This window comes from Melanotaenia boesemani, chromosome 9 (assembly GCF_017639745.1).
Source record: "Melanotaenia boesemani isolate fMelBoe1 chromosome 9, fMelBoe1.pri, whole genome shotgun sequence".
Taxonomy (NCBI): domain Eukaryota; kingdom Metazoa; phylum Chordata; class Actinopteri; order Atheriniformes; family Melanotaeniidae; genus Melanotaenia; species Melanotaenia boesemani.
This window is the reverse complement of record NC_055690.1, coordinates 22,833,248-22,845,965: the sequence shown is the minus strand read 5'-3', so window position 1 is coordinate 22,845,965 and position 12,718 is coordinate 22,833,248. Positions and strand designations below refer to the sequence as shown.

Sequence of the window (12,718 nt, the reverse complement as noted above, 5' to 3'; positions counted from 1 at the left end):
CCCTTTATTTAAGGAAGGCAATTGCTGTGCTGCAGCCACATATTGACTAACTTCACTTACAGATCATCCTTATACAGTGATAGAAACAATCACCCAGATTAGGTTGAAAATATTGTCTTGGTAAAGATTTTATGGGGGATATTTTCTATATAAGGATACATACAGGATGAATCTTAAGGTTGTTAATGTGGATAGGTTGTTAAATATTTGCTGTGCCAGAAAAACTTCAAACATATCTTTTAAATTGCATCAGTTTTACTATTTCTAATTTGTGTGTCTTGCACTCGCTGAGTTCATTTACCACAAAGCCAGCCGACTATGCCTGCAGCAAGAAGTGGAGAGAATTTAATGTAAGCACAGATAGCAGACACTTATAGCTGTCAGAGCAGATTGATAAATGATAAAAACACAGTGATAGATCACTCTATCCCAGTAATTTGAATCTCCAGGTTTTCTCATATATCTACACTATAATTTAAATGCTTGCACATACACAAACAAATGTAACCATGCAGTCAACAAAGTTAAAAGAGTACATCACAGAGGAAAGAAAAACAAATGGAGAGTGGATGAAATATCGTTTCCAAAGACGACAAATTACAAAAAAATGAAGGAAACAAGTGACAGGAAGATGAAGAGAAACCAAGTGGTGAAAAATGAGTGAGAGTGAAAAGAGGAAACAGGGTGAGAAGTGGATAGAGACAGAGTGAGCCATCCATCCATCATGCAGAGATGCCTGCATCAGACACAAGTAATAGATGAGGAGATGTAGAAGAGAGAGCTGACAGTCCTCTTCAGTGTACCACCACTCACATTCTGGCTTAGCTTGTCAGGTCTGCTCTGTTACCCCAGACCAAGACAATTATAGACGATGTAATGTCCAGTTACGATAGAAGAAAATATGGATCCAGACAGAAAGACTGATGCACATTAAACTTTTCTTGGTTGCAATAATGTATGTAATGGCTTGCCAACTGCATTACAACTAGGTTCCAATAGAATATATATGTGGCTGTTAGATTAAATGCTGCTGGTTTGCAGGTAAGGAAATTTGTGTAATGATACCAGATAAAGCTGACATACAATAAGTTTATCATAACAACAGAAAAGGTTGGATTGAGGAAAAACTGAAAAACGGTCAAATAATTCACAGTGATTTCAGATGGTACTTTTGCTTGAAAATGTGTGTTCCCTAATATGGATTTTATTACTAGTACCTCTCTACCTTTTTTTGTATTTCTGTCATTTGCCTGCCTGCTTGGTTTTATTTGTTCAATTGAATAAATCAATAAATGAATAAAGGAGCAGCAGCATCATTTTATCTGTGCTTTTTTTTTTTTTTTTTTTTTTATTATTATTGGTGGAAAGGTGGTTGTTTTAGGCCATTTTTACTACTTTAATGGTCTGCCTCATTAGGATTTCAACTCAGCAGACAAACACTCGTATTGTCCAGCTGAAACAATTCAATAGAACTACTCACTGCTGCACAAGGCTGGTTGTTCTGTCATGTCTGTACTGTTAGTGTCTGTTCTTTGCTGTAATCAGTTATGAATCGGTCTTTAAGGCATGAGAAAATGGACGCATGGCGTGGAACTACCTGAGTATCACTCCCTGTGAGTTAGAGCTGGCAGTGCGGTATATAAGTTATTGTAGCCCCACCTGTTCATTCATAGGGGATGCATGAACATGATTCTATAGCTTTCAAGATATGGCAAAAGTAAAGGAAACTATGTCAAATAATTGTATTTCTTCTTTTGTTTGCTGCAAGCTGTTTTGTGAATGCACTGACAGAAAATGATCTTTCAGCCACCCTCACCACCCATCAATGGTCAATGGTTGCTGGCCTAATGGTGACAGTAGAATTTGAACATATCAGCCCACACTTTCAAACTTTTATATTAAATAAGCTGTGCTACATTATTTATTTATGTTTATATATATATATATATATATATATATATATATACATCAAAAGAAAAATAGCAATTTTCCTGACATTAATTATACCTAACAAAATAAACAAAATTTTAATTAATTAATGTTTATTATTCAATATTTAATCAAAATACAGCAGTCCTATTTGCATGCTGTTAGTGCTTGTCAAACACTGAAAAAAAACACTTATTATAAAAGCCTTTCAGTAAAACAAATTAAGGCTTTTATCCTAAAGGAGCTGCAGAAATCTTCAGTTATTATAATTGTGTGTAAGTGGGGTTGGCTACTCATTTTTACATGTAGGCTTTTTTTCTATTTCTTGGTGGATTAATCTTTCACTGTCAATTAGAAGAGTTGGTGCTTACTTCAATTTGGGAGAGCCATAAATCTCCACTATATATAACCTTAAGGAAGCTGTGTCCAATACCATTTCTGTATTTGCCCTGTAACACACACATAAAAAATGGAAAATACTGACGGGTCACCACAAAATATGCAAATATATTACTTTAATCATGATGTTTGATTCGGTACTCGTTTTGCCTTCAGCAGAGTGGTAAAAAAGGGTTCAGGCTAATGTTTTTACTATTCATACCCAATCAAATCAACTCTTCCCATTTCCTTTTTAGACCTTTTTTTTGTTTGTTTTTGGATTTTGCTATTAAAGTATATCACTTTGTCTAATGAGTTACAGTTTCTGTTAAACACATCTGAATATTTCTATAAAACAAAGTCAGGACTTGACAGCAAATCCAAGGGTGATAAATATAGATCCCTATTAGTTATGAAATCTATCTACTGTAAATCTACCGGTGCAGCCTACACTGATCAGCCACAGCTTTGAATCTTTAGCTTATCAAATATGTTGTGAATAACATCAATCATCTTGCTGTGATTATGAACTGAATATAAAAGATAGTCATACGCTCTACAAAGAAAAACTATGCAGAACTGCCTACAGGACAATAACATGGCTTCACTTCGATGCACTCCCTTTATAAAAACTTCCTCCATGACATAATAATGTCAGTTTCTTTCATTTTGATCTGTGTGCTTGTGTTTTCTAAAGTATAAATATATACCTATTTCACTTCATATTTGTGCATATTTGTGTACACTCAGGTTTCAACTTTTTAACACCATCATATTGTCCAAATATGAGGACTTCTAAGTTAAAAAAAATACCAAGTTGGTAACAGTTAAACTTCTTAGATGCATTTCATTATGCAATGCAGTGTTGCTGTAACATGTTCCCCTTGTAGAAAATGCTTAGGCTGACATGGCATTACTATCTCCCTCATCTCAAGGGCCTCAACTAGCAGGACTGAGCCCCCTGTCAAACTGTTCAGGAATCACAGCTCAATGAACAACTCTGACACCAAGGCGTTGACCCAGCCTCCAAACTTCCCCGTGCCTGACACTGGAAGAAACTACCAGTGTTGAAGTCTAAGTGGGTCAAACCCTGGAGACAAAAGGAGGAGCCATTCAATCTAGCATAGGTGGTTTTAATGTTATGGCTTATAGGGGTATTTAACTCCCTATTCTATGCAGAAGGCTATATAGAATAAACCACTGAGGCCCTTTAAGGTTTTAAAGTGTCACATTCTGTGTTTTGCTAAATTTGTGTAGCCACTAAAATCTTCATATATTAATGCAGGTTGGAATATTAAACATATCAGCCTAAAAACAACTACAATAAAGAAAAACATAAAGCTCCTACCATAAAAGATAAAAGTCTACAACCTTACACGATGCTGTGGTTTGGCTGAGTACTGTTCCTCTACCATTCCAATGCTGTGCTACTTGCAATTCAGCACCACACTCACTGCATTTCTCCTGGCACCATCCCTCCCCTGCCTCCCTCTCCTCACCTCTCACTTTTTTTCAGCAGCATCTCTCACCCATTCTCTCCTGGAGAGGTGGGACTGAGCCACTGAACCAGCATCTGCTGCCAAGCACATGTACACATGTGCACACACAAACACATACACACATCAGTTGTTTAGATGTTTAAACACCTACCAGAGAGGACAGCATGTCACTGCACTGAAATCAGCAGTAAGACTCCTTTTGGACATTTAAACTATAAAATAGCATTACTTGCAGATTAATACAAAATATTCTAATTTCTCATTCCCACTTTTGCCTTATTTCAACATCCTCTTCCTTGAGTTACCTTTCCTTTATTTCCTTTCTCTCTCACCCTGTCCTCCCAGTTGTATTCATTGGCCTGTTTTTGCGTGTTTCAATTAAACATAATTTTTTCTTAATTTACTTGCTTTGTTAAGGTCATTTTATCAGAAAAAAGTGTCCAGTTTTGCTTTCTATTTATGTATTGACTTTTAACTTTAATGGTAAAAAACATTTACCATTACTTTTAACTTTCCACATCTCTGCATATGCATCCCGTTGTCTTAGGCTTGTCCTCTATGTCTTAAACCATTCTAACATGACTTGCAATCCGTAACTGCAGCTACATCATCTGATATATTTTGTATTATATTGTACTACTTCCTTACAGCTATGAAACTATTTTAATTTTCCTTTAAAAAGGAAAATTAAGTTTCTCTGTATGGGTTCCATTACTCTTCTTCATTATCTCTTTCACAAAGACACATCAATCAATTAGACTTTCAATCCTCCAGAATTTGGACTTTTCTTCAGATTCATTATTCAATCCAACATTGACTGAATGAGAAGTAGTTTATATTATGCCTAAAATAGACAGTGTCATTGTTCAAAGTTAGCTTGAAGGGCATTTGGGTCACTTTTCTGTGCCCTTTAAAAAGTTAGACTCATACCAACATTGCACAGCCACAGCACTTAGCCCTTATGATTACTGAGGAGCACTTCATTTAGCGATTTTATACTATTCTTCTAAATATTCTGAAGCAGTAAGGCAACATTCTTTGTACAATTCATGGCAATTTGGAGGGCTATTCATCAGATTTAGGGAGAAAAGAAATGTATATAGATGTGTCAATTGTTTAAATTTTGTATCAGATTAATCATAGCTTTCATATTAATTGTTCATGATTAATCACAGCTTGCAAATTAATCATGATTAATCACCATTTGCAAGTTTTACATGCCTGAAATCTGCCAATTTTTACTGTATTGTATCAACAGAGCCAATCCTGAAGTTAAACAGTCAACACTGAAGAAGAAACTGATAAAACTGATGATCTGACTAAACACATCGTTTTCCTGGTCAGTGCTGCTGGTTGCACCCCCCCCACCCCACCCATCAGAACTTTTCTAGACCGGTTCCTGCATAGCTGTAGTAGAAATCCTTTTTACAGGTACATCCTTTCATCAACTATTGTGTTAGGTCTTGTCAAAAGCAATACTTTGGGGTAAATATGTGATGTGTGAATGATGAACCGTGAGTGTCCTCCTTCTTGTGTCCTTGATTTGCTTTGAAATACAATTTAACAACAATAGAAGTTATTTTTTTAATAAAAATTTAGATTTTAGTGATCTTGAAATGTTACAAGGTACAAAATTAACTTAAAGAAATTAGGTGGACCATAAAATATATATATTCAATAAATTCCTGTTTCTACAAATATAGCCATCCTCTTCTCTGATTTGACATTGCATGGATCAATAAACAGTAAACATGTTCAACAACCTTGTAGTGCCAACTTTTGTAGAAACAGCAGTGTTAAAACACTCGATTTTTAATTGCCAAAGGTTGTCTCCCATCAATCTCCATGTGCAGCTCTTAATTCAAAAGGATAAAAGAATCCATGCAGCTAATCTGACTTGAAGCCTTCATAATTACTGAACAGTAGCATACAGATAACTAACTTGTTTGGAATTAAAGTTTAAAATAGGGTTTAGAAGACGCTTTAAGACACTCTGGGCACCATTAAACCTCTGGTATGTTTTCTGAGACTGTTATGACTTTCAGCCTGAACCCTCATGAAGCACCACTTTCATAGCCTGTTTTCATCCTAAAAACAAGTCGAGTGTCTGACATGACTTTACATTACAACTGCTCACAAATGTTAGCTCATCAAAGTAGTCTCTCCTTAAATTGATGATTATTTGATGAGTGCACATTTTTAACAGTGTTTGTATGGATTCTGTGTTGTTGTAGATATTTTTACGGACATTTTTATACTCTTTTCTTTTGTATGGCATCGTTCTTAGTTGTCTCATGTTTGTAATGATTGTTGATATGGTGCTGAGAGTAATTTTATGTGCAAACGATAAGAAAGGTAATTTATATCTTTCATTAAATTATATAAGTAGCATACATCAGCTGGTATTCTTAATTTAGCATTCTTATCTGTTTTTGTTTTTGTTTTTTTTAACCTGATTTTGCACCAAACTGACTTACAGCAGAATGATGCCATTATATATGCAAAAAGTTCATGCACAGATCATCTGTCAGAAAAGACATATCAAGGTCAAATTCTTACAACAGTATAGGTAGATAGCAAGATGGCTTTTTAATAGTTTGAATAAAAGCAGTTCGTTTAGGTACACAGACCTAAAATTGGGCCCATAGAACATGCACATTACTGTGCTCCTCTGTCAAGCCCAGCATATTTCCCATTTTCTTCAACCAGACATTATTGGGATAAAATAAAACTAGAAATGTACTCAGAGTACATCCTCCACTGAGGCCAATGTCCTATTTTTCAGTTTTAAAAAGAGAAATTCAGATACAATTAAAATTTAATGGGTTCTTCTTCATTTTCAAATAATCAAGTATTATAATATTTGCCTCTGCAACTTTTGCATGATCTTGCTGACAGACAATAAAAACGGTTGTGTTGCCAACCATCACAGACTACATGTTTCACAGCTTTCACACATTCTTTCACCAGATTTCCATTTGCTTATGCAGAGAAAATAAATTCATAACTGATAACTATGATAAGTACATTTACAGTAAATGGGCAGACATGACAGAGAAGGCAGTGATTTATACTCTTCCTGTTAACCTTTTCTTTTTCCAATGACAGCACGTGGATAAGCTTTTTTGGAACAGTTTACATTCCATAATGCAAGCATCAGTTGTAGTAATGCAGCTTAATTAGTCTGACAAATTTACAAGAAAATCCATTGTTGTTCCCATCCTAGATTGCATTATTAAGATATCCTTTCCTCACCATAAAATGTTAAACAACCAACAGAGACATCAGAAGGTGACAGAACCCAGGAAAAGGACGACAAAGTCAAAAGCATACAGCCCAGCACATAGTACCTGACTTCAGTTTTTGTTTCTATTAGTTAAACACACACTTTAACTCATTAATTAGTGAATTGATTAGTGGGGTTGAGAGAGATTAGTGGGGGTAAAGAGAAATTCAGTTTGCTTCAGCCAGACAGGAAAGCTGTTTCCTCTAACTAAAGTAACTTAGCTCAACAGCTGCTGGGGGAATATTATATGTGCCATAAACACATCAGAGTCATATTAATCCTCCCTCAGTAAGCAACAAAACAATGCATTCCCTAAAATATTGCACTATTTCTTTCAAGTTTATACAATAGGACTGACTACTTCTCTTAAATTTGACATCAGCAAGAATGAATTAAATGAGGGTGTTTACATGCATTCATTTTCTGACTCACATAAAGGTGTTTTTCAAAACCAGAAAAATAACATTTTCCTCTCATGAGCAATAGCTTTTCACACATAAATGACTACATTAATATTCAAAGCAGTGTCACAGCAGTGACCTTACAGTGCAAATTGATCTGTTTAGGGTTATTACACTGGTTATTTCTATTTTATGTAACTAGACTTCTGAGAACTGTTGCTTTTTAAAGAAATTACTTGTGGTTGCTGAGTATTTGAAAACACAAATGTTTCCAGTTATCCAAGTTTATCAGGAATTGCTTTAGGTGAAATCAATATAATCAAATAATTCATTCATTCATTCATTTTCTATATTCATTCATTCATTCATTTATACCACTTAGTCTAATTCATGGTTGCGGGAAATCTGGAGCCCATCCCAGCAATTAGCAGGCGAGATGCAGGCTAAACCCTGGACAGGTTGCCAGTCCATCGCAGGGCCAACACAGAGAGACAAACAACCATTCACACTCACTCCTGGGGAGAATTTAGAGTGACCGGTTAACCCAACATGCATGTCTTTACATGCATACATGGAGAACATGCAAACTCCACACAGAAAGGCCACTGTTTGAATGCCCCCCCCCCCCCCCCCCACACCACCGTGCAGGCTAAAATAATCACTTTAGAAAAACTAGAGTTTAATGACTAGATATGATTGACATTATTTAAGGTTACTTTTACTTTCTACATGACTATATGCACCTGTTTCCATGACAGTGTTAAAAATTATACTGCTTAATGTACTGAGCAATAATCCAGAATGTGAAGTACTATAGAGATGTCAAGATGTCATGTTCTAACATGATTTAAATCAAGGCCATAGTCTATTATAACACACTTAAAGACCACACCAACTCCTTTTAATTACATAACTGTGTGATCAATTTTCTTTTGTACAGGTTTTGAGAATTAATCAGCCTGGGATTGTCTCTGAGCACACTTGTCATGTCTTAAGCTTTGTAGAAGCTGACTTTTACCATTTACATGAAATGTGATAAGGAGTATTCATAATGTAATTTCCCACTGCATTCCAACATCAATCTGAATCTTTTCAAATTCAGCCTAGACAGCTATTCGAGCCACATTCAAACAAGATGCCCTAAGAAAAGCTAGAGCAAAGAACAAAAACATTGACCAGAAAGCTTGAAATATCAAAACAGAGCTTTAGTTAAGCCACAGATATACAGATCTGGGGACAGAAAACAGAAAAGCAGTAGACAGTTCCCCTCAAAATCTCATTTAATCATGCATGTCTGATTACATGTGTTTTAAGGTGGCTTAGAGCCAATGCAAAACCTAATCAAAATGCAAATGGGACAGTGGGAGATGAGGAAATTTACCAGGTAACGAGGAGCTGATGAGCTGACACAGCAATCTAAAATGTTGGCTGGATGCTTTTTGTGGTTTCCCACCTCTCAGTGTCTCCATGGTGCAGCAACTACATTACACAGCAATCCACTGGATAATACCATGTAGTAGTATCTACAGCAAGGATTGATGATGCTCTACTCTTAGCCTCCAGCCTCATATTGTTAGAGCTCTCATAAGGGATGATTTCTATACAAGCTACAGCACCTGCCCTCTATATCTTTTCTGCGTCTATTTGCTCCCTTTTTACACCACCTATCCAACTATGTCCTCCCAATCAATTTTACTCAATTACTTTATCCTGCCATATCCTTTCTGCTTACCTTCCCAGCAGACCGCCTATCTCCTACCATCATAACCTCCCCTCTCCCCTTCCTCTATCATCCAGCCCATCACCTCTCCCTGGTCTTCTCTGTATTCTATTTGAGCACCCTCTCTTGTGCCCTCTTCCCCCGATCAACTCCCTCTTAGCCTTTCCTGTCGCACTTCTCCCCCCGCCTGTGCTAACCCTATACTATTCCTCTTGTGACACAGATTTGCTTCTTAAGTTTAACCTTTCTTTCATCCCCAGCCATCCTCCACGACCCTTTTAAAAGTCTCTCCTTACGCGCTGTTTCATTTTATTTTGTTCTCCTGCTTCTGTTCACCTTATCTCATCTCCTCTGTTGCTTCAGACCTGCTTATACGTCTTAGCCCCAACCGTCACCCTCCTGGGCAACAAGACTCCCCGTATCCCCTCCTCTTCTTTCCCTCTGAATTTAATCTAGCGAGTGAATATCAACATCTTTGAATCGTATGTGAGAGAAAACACCAGCGCCATTATCTCCCCATCTGCCTGTCTCCATACTCAACTCCGGTCCTATAAAATTGCCTCAGTGCGATCTGACAAGTAAACACAAAAAGATACAGAGAAGGAAAAGCGATGGAGGGAGGAATGTGCACAATAACCGGACAGAAAAGTAAATTTAGAGACTGTACCTGCGCGTCTTAATATCCTTCTCTCCGGTTAGGTTACAGCAATTTCTCCTTCGGTTATCTCCTCCCTTATCGAGCCAGGTGAAGAACTCCGCTCAACAAAGAAAATGTTGAATAATCTCCTTTTTGGTCAAACATATTTTCAAACCTTTTCCTTTTTTTAAGAGAGAAAAACGGATCCACTTTTCTCCCTCTCTTTCTGTATTGTGCCGCGCAAGGCTGGGCGCGCTGCGGGGCTTCTTGAGGGTGGTGAGGAAAGCAAGGTGTCTCAGTTTAGTTCCCGTTGAGTGCGCACCAAAAGCCCCTGCGACCGGTGGCAGCCTTTAACCTGCAGCAATCCGCTCATCCGCCGGGACAGGACTGAGAGTCGTGGAAAGAAGCCGCTAAACCGCTGCGCTGTGCAGTCATTTGGTCTCCATTTGAGCTTTTTGTTAGCACTCTGTTAATTGGTCATTTCAAGGAAAAGTATCCAGCCGCAGAGGGCTGATATAGCTGGAATCCAGGCTCTAAAGAGTAAACTGAAATTAGTTAACCCTGTAAGAGAGTTAGGAAACGATTTTGCACTCCGATCATGTCGTTTTAGGGCACTCAGTCGGTCTCCACGAAAGCTCCCCTTACGGTGCTCTGTGCTTTCCCCAGTCAGCAGCTGTCATTGCTGCCGGAGCACCACATTTCATTTATTACCGACTCTTTGCATTTGATATGCTCTTGCGCCGTGAATAATAATCCTCTCTGGTCGATAGTCGGCGGGTGTTTGTGCGTCCCAAGGTCTTCCACGGCTAAAGGGGAAAAAAAGAGTTGTGAGAGAACAAATTCAAAGAAGAGAAACTGTGGGACCACCGCTTGATAAATATTTATCCCCTTTGTTTCAGTAAAAGAAATGACTTTGTCTTGACCTCCTTCGTCTCTCCGCATTGTTCTTTTCAAGAAAAGACACCGGACAGCAGTGCGGACTGCCTGGAGGATGAGCAGCCTACGGATGCGTTGTAGGTCAGAAGGAAATACAAGCTTTAGATTAAATAAAATATATGTTCTTATTCTCCTTTATGAAAAGGGCGTCCTGATCCGCCTCAGTAACCGTTCCCTACCAGCAGTTACTCTCACACTGTGCGGTGGTTTGTTCCGGGAGGCGATACGCCCACCAGCTCCTCTCCGGTTGTCTCCCTCCCTCTGTGTCGGCGTGCTGCCCTGTCTATGGACAAGTCGCTGCTCCAGGATTAGGCTGCAAGCTGGTAATAACAGATGGATGCGTTATGACGAGGGTGGGTGATGCCATAGCCTGTACTGTGAAAAGTAGCAGATACAATTTAGGGTCTGCCAGGACATACTCCATACACGGCCGGAGGTTTTCTAAATGCAGGGCGGGGACATAATGGCCACATGGATGCAGAAAAGAGAAAAAGTGATACAAAAGTTATGTAATATTTCACAAAATACTGATTTAATAGGAGCTAACGGGGAAACAGTCTGCAGCCATGAAAATCACGCTTTACTGCCTTTGAGTTGGCCTATGTTTAATCTCCAAACAGAGAATAACAGTGGGCTTTAAACGAAACCCAATTACCACAAACCAGAACTTTAACAAAGTCAAATTAAAAACTGGCTAAAATGGAATAAGACATTAAAATGCTGCTGTAGCTGTAAATGTATCACAAAAGACAAAGTGTGAATCATGTTTATCATTTCCTCAGGGGTTTGAAAATGTTACGACACTGGGCTCCCAACATTACTTATATTAGAGGACAACAGTAGTACTTATTTAAAGCTAGAAAAAAAAAACACACTTTGTTAGGTTTAGAAAAGCATTAAGGTAGTTAAGTGTTTTTACAATGTGACCATAACTCTCATGGACAGATTTTTAGTGGTTGCTTTGGTTATCATACAATAGGTGATGACAAAACTTTATTCACTCCCTTGTTGCATTTAGGGAACAATTAAATAAAGTTAAAAACACAACTGCTTTGCAATTGGTATTAGTCCAGGTCTTATGAAAAAAATGTTGTTGTTTTTTTTGTTTGTTTTTTAAATCAGCTTATGTAAGATAGCTTTTGATAATTTACAACTAATTTAGTTATATTAAATTAAACTGCAGATAGTAGGCTAACATTATTATTTCCATAAGGGAAAAGTAAACTAATTAATTTAATTCATTCAAGAATATGTCACAGTCAAGAGGTGATTTAATATTGCTGGTCTACCTAACACCATGGTGCAATAGACTGCTCACAAATGTGCATAAAGGCACCTCACCAGATCCGTTCCCTCAATAACAACCAATATCTTCCCACAACTGTCTATGTATGCAACTCCCAGAACCACCAACTGGATGTGGACTCTCCAGCTTCCCAGGAAATGCAGATGACTTCATTTTCCAAAATGGCTTTGTGGGCATGTGTCTCTAACAAGGAGCACCTGGTGATACAAGGTTACGTGGTACAGACCTTTTAATAATTTAATTTAAATACAATAGTATTTTTTTTTCTTTTTTTGTTCTTATTGTTAATTTTATTAGGAGATTGGGATTATGTTCAGGAGGATCAGATTATGTTCGGATCGCCTGGTTTCTAGAACCACTGCCCATTCTTCACTGCCCACGTAATCAGATGCACACACTTGCTCTATCAAGCAAACTGGATCTTAAAAGGATGCTAGATGGGTTATGACACCAAAATTGGCAATTTGCTTTACAAACTGTGGAAGGTTCTGTAAAGAGGGATGAAAATATATTCTATGGTATACCACTTCCCCATTTAGCCTCTACAACACACACATGTGTGTCCAGATGTGCCCATGAGACCAGACTGCTGTTTTGCTGTACACGCTCAGGAAGAAATAAATTGC

The 12,718-nt window shown here is 37.8% G+C and overlaps 1 protein-coding gene across 2 annotated transcripts in view; it reads right to left on the bottom strand.

Moving 5' to 3' along the window:
- Nucleotides 1-11,046, bottom strand: part of zgc:172282 (leucine-rich repeat and fibronectin type III domain-containing protein 1-like protein) — a 181,652-nt gene extending 170,606 nt beyond the window's left edge. The window contains exons 1-2 of one of the 2 annotated variants that reach the window (XM_041995339.1): nt 10,966-11,046; nt 9,881-10,656 (exon numbers count right to left, since the gene is read on the bottom strand). The gene's annotated coding sequence lies outside the window, so the exon portion shown is untranslated. Of the gene's footprint in view, nt 1-9,880 lie in introns of both variants that reach the window. The other variant, XM_041995338.1, reaches the window with a different exon arrangement.
- Nucleotides 11,047-12,718: the final 1,672 nt, after the last annotated feature.